This window comes from Solanum dulcamara, chromosome 4 (genome assembly GCF_947179165.1).
Source record: "Solanum dulcamara chromosome 4, daSolDulc1.2, whole genome shotgun sequence".
Classification (NCBI taxonomy): domain Eukaryota; kingdom Viridiplantae; phylum Streptophyta; class Magnoliopsida; order Solanales; family Solanaceae; genus Solanum; species Solanum dulcamara.
The window spans coordinates 68,668,511-68,685,551 of record NC_077240.1 but is presented as its reverse complement, the minus strand read 5'-3'; the positions used below and the strand labels follow the sequence as shown (position 1 = coordinate 68,685,551).

General features: G+C 34.0%; 1 pseudogene; it reads right to left on the bottom strand.

Annotated features, from left to right (window-relative positions):
* Positions 1-1,922: 1,922 nt before the first annotated feature.
* Positions 1,923-2,367, bottom strand: LOC129884338 (methyl-CpG-binding domain-containing protein 5-like; annotated as a pseudogene).
* Positions 2,368-17,041: the final 14,674 nt, after the last annotated feature.

The following is a 17,041-nucleotide window of genomic DNA, read 5'->3' as shown; positions in this document are numbered from 1 at the left end:
CCTTCTCACGATCTATGAAAACCATTAGGGGTCGTGAACCTCAAGCGTGGTTTCCTATCGACTTAGGAGTTTTGGGAGTCAGCTCCACGAAAGGGACTACGATCCGTGGTGCTCACCACGAGCCATGGAAATTCCACCAGCATCGAGGTTAGTCTTGTAGTCCTTTCTTGGTAGGATTTTTAGGTGTTTTAGAGTTAGATCAGGTAAGGGAATTCAAGGGTGTTACAATTTCCAAGTCAATTCACAAAATCAACAACGAGCAAATAAAAATTTCATCAAGTTCACAATCACATTAAGGCTATCATAGAATTTCATCAAGTTCATAGAAAGTTCAAGTCAAGAGGTTCACATTTTCGATCAAAACCATAAAACACATAGGTGATCATTTCAATCGAACATTAAATTAAAAGAGACAACATGTAAAGAGGTCACCAACGATATATACTTAATGATGCTCAGTATTTTAGGTATATGATTAACCTCAACATGATGAGATCTGTAGTGAGTTGTCATTCTTGTGATTGAATTATTATACATGCAGTAAAGCAATGTCATTGTCAAATATGTATGTAATATAGATAAATAGAACATATAGAGATAAACAAATTATCTTTTTAAAATGTGAATAAAGATAACCAATAAGATGATACTCAAATTCTACAATCTTCTATTGTGTCATATGAATAATTGTTGAATTGTGCAATACTTTTGTGAGAAAATACTTTTTTTTCTTAAAAATGGTTTGTCCTCTCGTTGGAAAAGAGACCCTTTATATAGACAAATAATTTAGGGTTCTAAAATTATTTTTCAATCATAACGATTTTTCAACCAAAACTTTTTCAAAAAAAAGTAAATATTTCCAAACATATATGTTTCTAAAACATATCAGGTCTTCTTTCCATAAAAGAAACTCCCAATTTCAATAAATTCTACTTATCAATGCACAATAGGGACCATAAAATTAATTAAGAAGACTCTCTATTATAACATTAGTATATTTATTGATGAATTAATCTTATCATGATAGATAATAAATTATTTATCTAACTTCTCATGTTAAGATTCAGATACTAATCAAGCAAATTAAATTATCGATAATTTAATTTATTCATTATTTTTTAAAACCTTTCAGTCAACTTATTTCATATGCTAGATATAAAATTTAGATGTACGATGTACCATAAAAACTTATAAGCTTTTATAAGATTTATCATCAATTTCTAGATCGACACATTGATTTTATTAACAAACTATTACTTCACCAATGTATATTATTATCATTGGATTCCTCAGGTATATTGACCCACCAAAGAATGTCACATATTAATAAATTAAATTAAAAAAATATACAAATCTAATTATAATTGTATCAAAATAAGAGAATAAGTATATTTAATGAACTAGTGAATTATTTTATTTAGTCGGTTATTTTATTTAGTCGGTTTAATTGTATCAAATCTAACACTAGACGTTGTTTCAATCATATATAAGTGACACTAGCTAGTACATAACAAACTCACAAGAGATCTAATCGCATTGAGATAAATCATTTGTGTACAAATCAATTCTCTTTATGATTATTGTGTTTACCACAACGTTTGGTGAGAAAGTTTTATTAGAGATTATTTCACCTTTTTCATGTTTCTTATAACTTAAAAGACATGTATTTTGTATATTTTAGACCAACGTCATGTTGGCATAATCAAAATCAAAGGCATTTAAAATTCATATTTTGTTCAAGATGAGGTGTCTAGTTAATAACCCAAGTTAAAAGGCTATCATACATAAAATCACACAAGAACAAATATCGATCAATTTATGTATTAAAATTTTATTTAATGAGCATAAATAAAATTGACATATAACTTCAAACAACAACATATTTATTAATTTTTATTGTTCTCAATGAACATTATAGCCATCTATTTCTCTTTTTTTGTTCTGTTTATCTTGAGCTTCGATACACTTGTGAAGACAGCATTCCATTCTTGTTTGTCGATTTCAGAAATCATGTAGCCATTGATAGAAGCTTCCCATATCTGTCTGAGTCCAGCACACGCTCTCCGGCGAATTTGCAGAATCAAAGTAAAAAGGAGTACTAACTTTCTTTGTTTTCGAGTTGCTCTTTCTCTTTTTGCAATCGGGTATCTCAGATGGTATAGCAACAGTACTACTACTATCAGTGCTTTCCTTTTTGTGCTTGCCACCCATTTTCAGAAAATAAAGTACCTCATTCTTTGATCGGAATTTATCTCCACAGATTGGTTCATAATAGTATTTATCAATAATTCCAGTAGTGGCGCCAGAAGTGCGAAGTACCGCTTGGAACTTCCAGTTTTCCGACAACCAACTCGGCCTCTCATCCATCAAATGAAGTTACTAGTGGGAAAAGTCTTGAAAGAATCTATGGAGTATTTTTTGTTTACTTGATTTACTTGAAAGGTCCTATTTATAGTCAAGTATAATTTGAATTAAAATAAATCTAGTCAACGCTTTATTTTCATTCCATATACAGTCTACTTAATTTATCTTTATTGTTTAAAAAATACAATGAATCTGGTCACTTTGAATTAAAGTTTTTACTAAATTCATCTTATTTTATAATTTTTCTTTCTTTTCTCCTAAAATCATAGATTATATTTTTTTAAAAAAATCTAAATTAGTGAAATCTGGTCAATGCAATTTATTTTCTTTCCATTATTAAGTAAATATATATTCTACTTAGTTTAGTGTTATTGCTTAGAAAATATAATTAATCTAGTCACATTGAATTGAATTTCTTCATGAATTCATTTTATTTTATAATTTTTTCTTCTTCTACAATCATTTTTCAAGAAAATTAAAAACAACCTAAAGAGGTTTTCAGAGTTCACATACCTGATTATTAAAAACAAAATTATTTTCTTTCTATTATTAAGTAAACCAGGCAATAGATATCCAACTTATTTTATTCCTTATCATTTAGGAAATATAATTATTATGGTCATTTTGACTAGCTTTCTTACCAAATTCATTTCCTTATATTTTAATTTTCACTGTCCAAAAATAGTGTAAAAAAACGTAATCCTAAAAAAATTTAGAGAGATCAAATGATCAAAACACCAAATGATTGTAAAGAATTTATTTTCTTTTCATTATTAAGTAAATTGGGTTATAAATCATTATATATTATTAATAAACTTCATTTATGTAAGAGTCCGAAAGTTGGAAAGTAAAGCAAAAGACAAATTTCAAAATATTTGTAGTTTTTTGACACTTTACGAGGTCCTTCACGGACAGTATTAGGCTCCACAATCAATAGAAGGCTACCATAGAACAGAACTGGAAAAGTGGAAAAACGAGCAAGGTTCCACACAAGGGTTCATGAGTCGTGGAAAGTTTCACGGACTGTGTAATGATCCGTGAACTCGACTCCAAAAGGAACCTAAAGAAGTTGCCCCTCACGGGGCATTGTACGATCCGTATAAGAAGCTTCAGGACTCTTGGGAAGGGTCTACAACTCGTGATGCTCAAGGCAACCCGTAAGGGCACCTGAAGAAGTCAAATCTTTAGAAAACTAATAACTCTTCATGTCCACTAGCTCCTTCACGGACCGTAGAGGGTTACATAGTCCATGGGACTTTCGTATAAGGGGTCGTCCAGTTATATTTTTAAGGGTATTTTTGTCACGACCCTAATACGGATGTGATGGCACTCATCTCAACCCACCGAGATAAGTCAGCCTAATACCCAATGAAAAATAGACGCGGAAGAAAAAGAAATAAATTCAAATTTAACTTAACCGAAAATAAGTAAAACAAACTCAAACTCCCCCAAGATTGGTTGTCATGTGTACAAGCCAGTAATACATTTCTGAAATAAGAAAGAAATTACAGTCATAATGTTTTGTCTCTAAAATAGGACTAAAACATAATAAAAGAGTAAGAGATGTCCGCTAGATGGATGTAACAGCTACCTCAACACTCGAGATGATAGCCTCAGACGTGGTAGAGAACACTAAGAGATCAAGAAGGTCCGGGCTCACAACCTACACAAGTGTAGAAGTAAGGGGTGAGTACCAAACAACACGGTAGTCAGCAAGTGGATAACTAAAACTAAGCAAAGCTCAATAAATACAAGTACTCTTATCCTCCCAACCAAACCTCCTTAACTACAACCTGCATAAAACCATCCCAACTCTCCACTTGTACAATATTAACAGTAATACAGTCCACGAATACTCATCAATAGTCTCATTAATGAATCATATCAAGTTAAGTTCAACATATACAAAGCAATAAAGGGGTAAACACAAATTCACAAATATCAACAAAATGCAATGCAATGCAATGAGATGATGCATGTCTGTCCTATTGGTACACATCCATTGAATTACAGTCCGGAACCCATGGGGAACAGTTCTGTCCATGTAACCTGCCACGGAGCGTATGTCCCGTCTCCTCAATATATATATCCTTCCATGGAGCGTGTGGCCCGACCCTTTTATTTCATAATACCTACCACGGAGCGTGTGGCCCGACCCCTTTGTTTAATAATACCGCCACGGAGCGTGTGGCCCGACCACTTTTGTTTCGTATTATTTTCAGTCTCACATAATATGTCAGAACTAATGCAATCAATTTATGTTCATATAATTCACGATAATAACATGACAACAATAATAATTTTTCCTATCTCACATCAACATAGTCATTTCACATGTCCAAAATAAACCCATAATCACAACATATCAATTCCACCAATACATCTCATTAGATCACCATTTTATACCCCTCATCCCCATTTTTAAGGTCAATCATACAGTCAATAACCCATTCCAATTCTCATTACTCCCTAGTACACATAACACGGAAATACAAGCATCTACAAGCTTAAACTAAGTTTTAGAAATTCACTTTCCTTAATTAATAAGACAGTCACTCCGGGACTTGAGCCTACCCTTTTCATTGGGCCTCCAAATCAATATAATCTAGTCAAATAAATAATCACAATATGATTTTCGAAACTAACAACACCCTTATTATCATATGTCTAGCCTAGACCCAAAAAATCACACAAATCTATAATCACGTTCCTAATCTTGATGCCACTTAATATGTCAACTCCTATATTTTCTGAATTTTAAGCCTAGGGTTAGGTTCTTATTTGCCCAATATCATTAATTTAATGGAATTCATAAAATATAATATACCTAATATTTAATTATCTATCTCAATATATCAAAATTCGGGAACCAACTCATTCTATGTCATTGAAGTCAAATTTGAAATTTTCTTTTCGATTATGTTCACTCGTGATAAAATAAACTCACATGTCAAATTTCAGCTAAAACAGATCGTTATTCGACCCCCAAATCAAGATTTTATATGAAGAACCCTAGGATCATATTTGCTTATTTCAACATTGTTTCTACACCAATATACCCTAAAAATATGTTCATAATCACATAAAAATTTAATGGAAAGGATGAGAATAATTACCTTGATGCTTTGGAATGAAAATCCTTATTTTTCTCTTCTCCTTTATTTTTCTTTTCCCCTTTCTTTTCTTTCTTCCTACGTATTTTTTTTCTCCGGTTTTTTTTTGTGTTCGTCGCCGTCGCTCATCTGATGGCTTAATGACATCAGATTATATATATATTATTTTATTTATTTTTCTTTTATTATTATTTATTTTCTTCTTTTTCTTTTCTAAATTAATCATCTACTAAAAGTGACAAACCCTACTAACATATTTTATTAAATATAAGAAAAGTGGTATAAGTATTAAATAAATTGACACTTTAACCCATCAGTTAAATTAATTTTCTAAAATTATCCCTCAACTAATTAACCAAAGTTACCGAATAGTCCAAATAACCCATTAAAATTTTACGGAAAGGGTCTCGTATGAAAGGAGGAGGACTCGTTCTCAAAATGACCTAACAGGTCATTACATTATCCACCACTAAAAATCATGTTCGTCCTCGAACATAAAAAAAAGGAGAAGGGAGAATAACCAACGTTACCAAAAGCCTGAGTTATAATCTTCAAAAGTCGATTTTCATTCCTTCAAGTGAGCTCCTCATTAAGACTATTCCATCAAGATCAACTTCTAAGAACTGAACTTTCGAATCAAACTTTGGCAAATCTATAAATTAGGGATAATTTAGACGTCACAGATTAACCCATGAACCAAACCTTAACCGAAATCCTCTAAACACCCATCATAACCATCAGGACAATCTTTCATCACATAACCACGAGAAAATTCTAGACTAATACTGGCTACAACCAGAAGTGAAACTGAATCAATCACCACACTCATAATGGACAGACTATCACAGATGTTGTTAAGATTCTATTCTCACTACCAAAGCTTCCCACGAGCTTAAGCTATACAAATATGATCTTTAGGCATTAGGTACTCATTACTAGAGAATATGATTTATCTAACCCAAAAAATGAAATGATTGAATACCCTCCTAGCGAGCGATACACCCAAGCATACAAAACTTCTAATAACACTATAGAAAATGGTAGATCAGTAGTTGTGTTTGTAAACAACCCTTAAGAGCGGTAACATTAGACCCATTGGCCCCCTACATTCTACCACACATAGCCAAAATGAGACCCCGATGAGAGTTGAATCTTAAGACTGTCGGACAACTGTAAGTATTCATGGTAGCTCTTCTATAAATTCTTATAAAAAGAATTGTGCATGCAAAATCACACTATTATACTTCAACAATCCCTAACAACACCAAATCTGTCATAACTGAAATAACCAAGTTTGCAAAAGCATCCTACCTTACCAAAAGGATATCACAGGATCGGTACACCGATCAACCACTAGGGATCCATCCACCGAAGTAGAAACACATGTGGGCATAGGCAGCGAATCATACTTCAACTCATGTCCGAAACAAAATAGATAGTTACATAAGAATATACGAAATCAAGATCGAATAACACAAGATACTTCTCTCATAGTACTTATATCAAACATTTTCATTCATCTGACTCCATCACTTTGATTTTTTCGCTACCCACAATCAACCAGTCTGTTCCCCATACCAAAACTTAGAGAAATTCGTGATCACCTGAATAATTCTATATACTATGAGCACATAGCCTCTATTTACCCTCTAGTTCCTATGTAACACATCACAATGGTTCGTATAATCTATCAACGGAGTAGTATCAATCCAATTCGATATCCTTAATAATCATGAAGAACTATATCCCATCTTGTAGTGCATTCATAAGTCACCTACCATAATTTGAGAGTCTAACCTTACATAAAATACATAATCTTCGACACCTCACTATTTTTCTTTCAAATTAAAATCAAACCTTCAGAAAAGTCGTTGTTACATCCCTCATAAGTCTGTGTCTAACCAATCGACATTGTATAGTCATATCTGAAAACAAGGGCAAAAATTCGCACAATCTTCAACTTTGAACTAAGGATCTACACATGGTGTCTTATTTCTTATCATTTCTTAGATGCTTCCCATGAAGCAAATTCCAAATACCTTGAACTATTTAATATACCAGACTCTTATTCCTTTTGCTAACTCATTTACCAACCTTATTCTTTTGAATCAAAACTTTAAGTGAAGCCCTTTCTTAGGCCTTTTAATGATCAAAAGCAATAAACTATGCAATCCAACCCTGCACAAGTTCTTTCAACTGCTCAATACCCCATGTGATCGATCAATTTTCATCTTGCCGATGTATACTTTGATGAAACCTACCGCCATAATGTAGACTTAAAATGAACAACTTGAATTTCGATTTTCATCCATTTAACCCAATCCCATTATATATCAATATTAGCTCATATATTGAAGACCTTTGTGAATTCACGTATCTTAGCTATCATTGATCACCTCGCCATTGATCTTATTGTATCCTTCGTTAAAATTTAATTATACCATTTATCAAATTTGAAACCACAAAAGAACTTATTACCACACTTGAGTCAAATGCCTATAGAGTTATTTCTCAAATCTTATCCAATAATCGTTAACCCATATGAATAACACATAACACTGCCACCATAAATAAAGCAAAATAAATAGAACTACGTGTTACTAAATTTAATTTTCCACTCTCTCTTAAGTTACATTCGGCCCTTACAACCAGAGTAAATATAATTGTTCTCGCCTTGTTTCGATGGCTAAACTACATTTCACTAATTATTTTCATTTATGAATCTAGATTCTTTCAGTTCTATCCGAGCGGTGTCTCAACATATTCTACGACTTTCCATACCACCACGCCACTCACCAAATAGTAGAAAACCACAATTTAGATACATGCAAGTCATTATTATCATATCAAATCTACTTAACCAAAAATCCTTAAAGTATGATTGTGTCCGTATCATAATCCATCACAAAATCTTATTACCGTTATGCTCAATAACCATTGTCATCATCTCGAAGTCAACCTTTTCAATTGACAAGACACCTGAAACCCAGTTATACCAACCAAATCTAATGTAATAACCCAATTTATACGCACTCTCACTAAAATTCTTAATTGCCTTCACACAAGTATACTCACTGCTACTTTCTTTATCCATAATCTTATCATTCTGTTATCGATCCACTACTTTGGAGTTTACGATTAAATTACAAGTCCTCACTTAGAATTCTAGGGATACACTTCACAACCTAAACGCATTAATCATACCAAAATCCACCACTAAGATCTTTTTTATAAACAATGCTTACCCTAGCGTCCGTAGTAACACACTAGTTGGATTTTCAAATGTGAATGCAACATCAAATCTCATCATATGAGAAGATGATACAATTGATAACTTCTTAAGTAGTTAGTAATCACACTTGATAATCGATGTATTTGTTTTTGTATACCAATAGTAACACACCATGAAAGTTGGATAGATCCACCACTAGAATAAATCATACCCACCATAAAGATCATACCTAGATAGTCTACATCTTCCTAAACATTACGTAACTGTCATAAATTACCAACGCATTTTAGTTTCCAGTCAAAATCGATATTAGTCTTCAATAGGTAAGGTCAATAGAAGAAGCAACACACCCCATAACCCTAACCAAATAATCACAAGTACTGCGGTAGTAAACTTATAATAACCCTTCCTGATATACATCCACCTTATCAAACCGCTGTAGAAATTCTGACCTCGATTAGCGCAAAATTATCCTTATCACACACTATGTAACTCATTTACTCACAACGAACTTCACGGTCTGTAGTCTCCGAGGGCACAGTGCTCACAACATAGTCATTCCCCCAATTATACCATTCTCAATTGTAGAACCACTTCAAACATCAGATAGGCCAAACAAGCATCATTCTCGATGCTTAACCACTATCCAGAAATATAAGACGTTCATATAATCCTCCAAACCATTGTTCCTCTTTCTATACCATATCCTCAAAGTACATTATTGAACCATAACCTTACTTACTCCTTTAAAATCGCCGTGCATTACAAGTCTCACCATACATCCTTTCCATAAATTTATTACTTCCTCCTCCAAATTAAATCTAGACCATGTGATGATATTTCAAGTATACGCACATAGAATTAGGCAAGAGTCACGACTATATATGAGAGAACGGAGTGAGGCAATAGATAGATCGGATCAAGGGCGCACGATAGAGAATAAAAAGGTAAAGATATTTCCTAAAAGTCTTCATAGCCTCTTGAAGATAAGTACAGACGTCTCCGTACCGATCCTTAAGACTATACTTAGACTCGGCTTATATACACGTAGACCTATGAACCTGGGGCTCCAATACCATTTTGTCAGAACCCAAATACGGGTGTGATGGCACTCATCTCAACCCACCGAGACAAGTCAGCCTAATACCCAATAAAAAATAGATGCGGAAGAAAAAGAAATAAATTCAAATTTAACTTAACCGAAAATAAGTAAAAACAAACTCGAACTCCCCCAAGATTGGTTGTCATGTGTACAAGCCACTAATACATTTCTGAAATAGGAAACAAAATACAGTCATAATGTCTTTGTCTCTAAAATAGGACTAAAACATAATAAAAGAGTAAGAGGTGTCCGCTAGATGGATGTAACAGCTACCTTAACACTCAAGATGATAGCCTCAGACGTGGTAGAGAACACTAAGAGATCAAAAAGGTCCGGGCTCACAACCTACACAAGTGTAGAAGCAAGGGGTGAGTACCAAACAACACGGTAGTCAGCAAGTGGATAACTAAAACTAAGCAAAGCTCAATAAATACAAGTACTCCTATACTCCCAACCGTACCTCCTTAACTACAACCTGCATAAAACTAGCCCAACTCTCCACTTGTACAATAATAACAGTAATACAGTCCACGAATACTCATCAATAATCTCATTAATGAATCATATCAAGTTAAGTTCAACATATACAGAGCAATAAAGGGGTAAACACGAATTCACAAATAACAACAAAATGCAATGCAATGCAATGAGATGATGCATGTCTGTCCTATTGGTACACATCCACTAAATTACAGTCCGGAACCCATAGGGGACAGTTCTGTCCATGTAACCTACCACGGAGCGTGTGGCCCGTCCCCTCAATATATATATCCTGCCACGGAGCGTGTGGCCCGACCCTTTTATTTCATAATACCTAGCACGGAGCGTGTGGCCCGACCCCTTTGTTTCATAATACCGCCACAGAGCGTGTGGCCCGACCACTTTTGTTTCGTATCATTTTTAGTCTCACATAATATGTCAGAACCAATGCAATCAATTTATGTTCATATAATTCACGATAATAACATGACAACAATAATAATTTTTCCTATCTCACATCAACATTGTCATTTCACATGTCCAAAATAAACCCATAATCACAATATATCAATTCCACCAACACATGTCATTAGATCACCATTTTATACCCCTCATCTCTATTTTTAAGGCCAATCATACAGTCAATAACCCAGTCCAATTCTCATTACTCCCTAGTACACATAACATGGAAATAGAAGCATCTACAAGTTTAAACTAAGGTTTAGAAATTCACTTGCCTTAATTAATCAAGCAGTCACTCCGGGACTTGAGCCATCCCTTTTCATTGGGCCTCCAAATCAATGTAATCTAGTCAAATAAATAATCATAATATGATTTTCGAAACTAACAACACCCTGATTATCATATGTCTAGCCTAGACCCAAAAATTCACACAAATCTATAATCACGTTCCTAATCTTGATGCCACTTAATATGTCAACTCCCATATTTTCTGAATTTCAAGCCTAGGGTTAGGTTCTAATTTTCCCAATATCATAAATTTAATGGAATTCATAAAATATAATATACCTAATATTTAATTATCTATCTCAATATATCAAAATTTGGGAACTAACTCATTCTATGTCATTGAAGTCAAATTTGAAATTTTCTTTTCGATTATGTTCACTCGTGATAAAATAAACTCACATGTCAAATTTCAGCTAAAACGGATCGTTATTCGACCCCCAAATCAAGATTTTATATGAAGAACCCTAGGATCATATTTTCTTATTTCAACATTGTTTCTCCACCAATATACCTAAAAATATGTTCATAATCACATAAAAATTTAATGGAAAGGATGAGAATAATTACCTTGACGCTTTGGAATGAAAATCCTTATTTTTCTCTTCTCCTTTATTTTTCTTTTCCCCTTTCTTTTCTTTCTTCCTCCGAATTTTTTTCTCCAGTTTTTTTTGTGTTCGTCGCCGTCGCTCATCTGATGGCTTAATGCCATCAGATTATATATATATATATATATATATATATTATTTCATTTATTTTTCTTTTATTATTATTTATTTTCTTCTTTTTCTTTTCTAAATTAATCATCTACTACAAGTGACAAATCCTACTAACATATTTTATTAAATATAAGAAAAGTGGTATAAGTATTAAATAAATTAACACTTTAGCCCATCAATTAAATTAATTCTCTAAAATTATCCCTCAACTAATTAACCAAAGTTACCGAATAGTCCAAATAACCCATTAAAACATTACGGGAAGGGTCTCGTATGAAAGGAGGAGGACTCATTCTCAAAATGACCTAACGGGTCATTACAATTTTGGAATTTTCTCCACTCTTCTATAATTAATATTGGACATTTTTGGAGTGAATTCCTATACCAATAACTACCCAAAACCCTTCATTAACTTCTCATTCTCTCAAATATTCTCCAAATCAAAATCTTCTTTCTAAATGATTTTCTCTAAAGCATCTTCTTCAAAACAAGTAGGGTTCAAGCTTCAAGTCAAGTATAATCTCCATTGTATTGGGGCTTTGATAGATAAGATATGCGGGAATTCGCAATGGATATCATTCATCTATTGGGTCCCAAAAGAATTCAATTCTCTCAATTCAATTTCACCCAATTCTAAAGAGTTTCAAGTCAAGTCTTCATGGGTCTTTCCTCTATTGATTCAATTGATATTGTTTCACTTTATTAGGCATTAATTCATATTACTACATAATTTGAAATTGATTTCACATAGACTCATGCTTTATGTCAATGATTTTCATTATAATTTATGCATTTATGATCGAACTTATGAAGGATTTATGAATGATTTATGAAAGGTTATGAATTATGTTTCAAGTATGATTTCACGTATGAATGAATGAATTGTGACAGGTTTTCCTCACAATATGAAGGAATAATGATTTAGATGCTTAAAAAGGTAAGTCTCTATATGAGCAAAGTTAAGAAATCATGATTTATAGAGCTATTCTTATGATATATTTTATGAATGCGGATTGGTACATGTTTGTCTTTTCTAATATTAATGACTCTTATTCTGTTGGGATTAACATAGAATCGAGAGGAATTTGTGGTAGATACTTGGTAAGGGAGTCTCTAATAGCAACCCCTAGTTCCAAACTACGTACCCAGTAGAACATGATTATCATTATGATATGGAGTCTACCTTTGAAAGTAGCCTCTCTGTTCTACCTTGGAAAGTAGTCTCTCTCTTCTTGATGTACGAGTTACAACGAATTCTATGTTATAGCTCACATGGTCTTAAATTTTGGTTAAGGTTAATATCCGACAAAATGTCTACATTTCTATTATAAGCTTCTAAAAGATGTTTTTGTGATGCATTGACCTTGTTATAGGTGTCACTATCCTAATTTGGGTGTGATGGAACTTATCCATTCTCATCAGACAAGTCAGCCTAAATCCAACATTTACGGAAAGATAATAATGAAGCAATCTAAATAAGGAATAATGTATATAAAAATGGATTTCTTAATCAACTACAATAACCCCCAAAGATTGGTTGTCACGTGTACAAGCCTCTAATATAAAGAAAATGAAAATAAGTACAACTCTCAATGACTTTGTCTCTTAAATAGAACAAAGCATAATAAAAAGGGACAAGGGAGATCGCCAGCATCAAACAACTACATCTCAAGTCTCCTCAAAATCCCCCGAATAAGAAGTAGAAACTGCATCACTATCTAGGCTCGGAACCAACACAAGTATAGATAGAAAGGACTGAGTACAAAACAACAAGGTACTCAACAAGCCAACTAACAAAACAAAGTAATTCTAATTGACATTAGAACTCCAATCAATCCAACCAAACCTCCTCCATTACAACATCCATATAAATTAACTCAATTTATACTACACAGTTCATATAACACATAGATTAAAAATAGCTTATTAACATCACCGAATAAGTCACATGAGTATCAAATATATCAATCACAAAAACACAAAGGCCATATACACAACTTCACGATGACAAATAAGATGTAATGCAATACAATGCGATGTCACGTAAAGTGATGCATGTCTGTCCTAATGATATACATCCTCTAAATATAAGTCCGGAATCCATGGAGGCCGAACAAGATCTATGTATCCACCTAAACAAATTTCCATTGGCATATTTATTAATCGCCAAAATCATTTTCCATCAGCATCGCCAGAACCTTTTCCCACCAGCATAAGTATCAATCGCCAGAATCATTTTCCATTGGCATAAGTATCAATCGCCAGAAACATTTTCTATTGGAATCAGTATCAGTCGGTCTCATCATAGTGTTCCAGAACCAATGCAAATAAGCATGTTCATAAAAGTTATAAAAAAGTGATAGTGTTCACAGTCATGATGCAATTCATATTGATGCAATTTACCTTACGCTATCAACAATATATCAGCATATACATTTACATTATTCACATCATTATAAGTCATCAAGTCTCTATTTTATTACCCCTTTATCACATTGAACATTCAATTCATCAAGTCTATAAATGCTGCAAGAAATTTAGTCAAACCAAAGGACATACTAAGAAACTCAATGTGACCATATTGGGTTCAAAAATCTATCTTTAGAATGTCACACTCCACCACTTTAACCTGATAATTGCCTAATCTAAGGTCTATCTTTGAGAAACAAGTGGCATAAAGAAGCTGGTCAACCAATTCATCTATCCTATGAAGAGGATACTTATTCTTTATGGTGATATTTTTCAACCGATAATAATCAATACATATCCTGAGGGAACAATCTTTCTTTCGCATGAATAGGAAAAGAGCGACCCAAGGTAACATACTCGGCCTAATGAATCCCTTATCTAAGAGATCTTCACTTGTTTTTTAAATTCCTTCAACTTAGCGGGATCCATTCCATATGGCAAAAAAGAGATAGGTTGCGTATCAAAAAGTACATTAATCTCAAATTCATTCTCCCTATTAAGAGGGAATCTGAGCAGATCATCAAGGAAAACTTTGGGAAACTCATTAACAATGGAAACAAACTCGAGGGATGAAGTTTCCACACTATCATCTCTAACTCGCTCTATATGATAGTTGCAATCCTTGGAGATTAAATTTATAGCCCTAAGATATGATATGAACTTACCTTTAGGCACTGCTGGACTACCCTTCCACTCTACGATAGGTTCATTCGGAAACTGAAACTTAACAATTCGAGTTCTACAATCAGCTAAGGGATAACAGGCATAAAGTCTGTCCATACTAAGAATAAATCAAAATCAACCATGTCTAACTCAACTAAGTCGGCCATGGTTTCTTGAAAATCTCTATAGACCCTCTCAGTTATAATAGACTCACCAACATGAGTATAAATATTCAAGGGCTCAAGAAGGAGCTTATGAAGGATCTCAAACTTATTAGCCACATATGTGGTCACAAAATACAAGGTGGCACCTAGATCAAGCAAAGAATAGACATCAAAAGAAAAGACTCAAAGCATACTAGTAACAACATCTGGCGAGTTCTCCTGATCTTGGCGAATAATCATAGCACACAGACAGTTTGAACCTCCGTCTATGCCTAGAGTAGTACCCCTCTGATGAACTCAGCCTGGTGGTGCCACAAAAGAAGATATGGCTTTGTCTCCCAACATCAGACACTCTCTTTGGAGATGACCCACTTTACCATAGTTACAACAACACCTGGTGCCATCTCTGTACTCTCCTAGATGGAGCCTACCACACTTGCTGAAGGTAGCTTCCCCTTCAGACCTCTATCCACAGTTCCATGCTATTGGGAACCAGAGATCTAGAATGTATAATCAGTCCTCTCTCTGGTTTTTCTAATCAAATATGTAGCTAGGTGTAAGTGCACTCGCTGATGATGGGGCATAGTTAGAAGACCTCTTCTGAAAGAAGGATTTGTTGCTCTTACTAGGTTTCTGCTCATTCTCAGGCACAACAGATTTGGCTTTCTTTCTCAAGTGCTCCACTTTATATTTCTTCTTATTATAATAACCTCCAAGGTCATTTTTGCGCTTTTTGAGTCTTTACCATTTTACCCCTTCTCATAGCTTCTTTATAGCTCTTATGTTATTTTACGATAGGTGGCAAGCTTTCCAAGGTGATCAACTAAGTTTTGTGGTGGTTTGGCCATTTTTGAGGCTTAAGGTTTGAAAGAGATGACTTTAGTCAACATCCGGAGATTCGGGCATCCTATGAGAATTTCTACAGTCCTATCAGCTCTATTTTAGCCAAGAAGGAAGACTGGTTTGGTTTTGCAGTCTTTGTTTTGAGTTTCAGATATTTTTCATTTTAACTTTAAAATGTTGGACAAATTTGACTTTGGTCAAAATTTTGAGAAAATGCACTCGGATGAAAATTCTATCAGCGCAGTTAACTTCAGAACATTGATTTTGATCTAGAACGGCCTTTGGTTCGATTTTAGAGGTGCTCGAAATAAGTTTTAGGCTGTTTGTATGTTTTGAATGCTTTCTTTGAAAAGTGTTGACTTCGGTCAACATTCTATTGAAATGACCTCCGTTGGAAAATCCGTCAATTTCATTAAATTTAAAATGCCATTTCTTGTTTGGTAGCATAGTCCATTTGCAATAGCGGGGTTCCAAATGAATTCCAAACCACCATTAGAGAAAATCCCATTTCTCCAAAGTTCATCACCAACTGAACTGCTGGTGCAAAGTTTCTTGCATTTGCGACCTAGAGGTCCACGATCGCAAAGTCCTGAGACCTTGGGCATCGTGATTGTGATGGTTTAACTGGATTAAACCTCGCGATCACGAGGCCCAGCTCGCGATTTTGATGAACAAATTCACTAGCTTCAGTGAATTAAAACGTCGTTTCCAGCAGCTAAGTCCTATTTTGGGACTTAGTAATTTTGGGATTTTGAGAGCTCCTCTTGGCCATTTTCGATCATTTTTGTTCTGGTGTGTTGGAAATTCTTGCCAGGACGTTCCCAAACCCTTTCTCATCCTAAACACCTCATAAGTTTGGCATAATTTTTTTGTTTCTTACATGTTTTAAAACTATTCTAGGGCTAGAATTTGGTGGAGTGTTTGAGCCCTTTCGATGCTCAGAATGTGCCCATTTTTGGGGTGCAAGTCCCTTGTGTTATTTTGGTCCTTGTGATGGAGTTGGTGTTTTAATTTTATGTGTGGGTCCCAATATCGAATTTTGACCTAATTTTAGTTCGAGTTTTTAATTATAGCAATATAGGTATCGTTTGCTTTGTTTTGATATGTTCTTCGATTTGATAGAGTGACATTATTTAGAGGTGGCT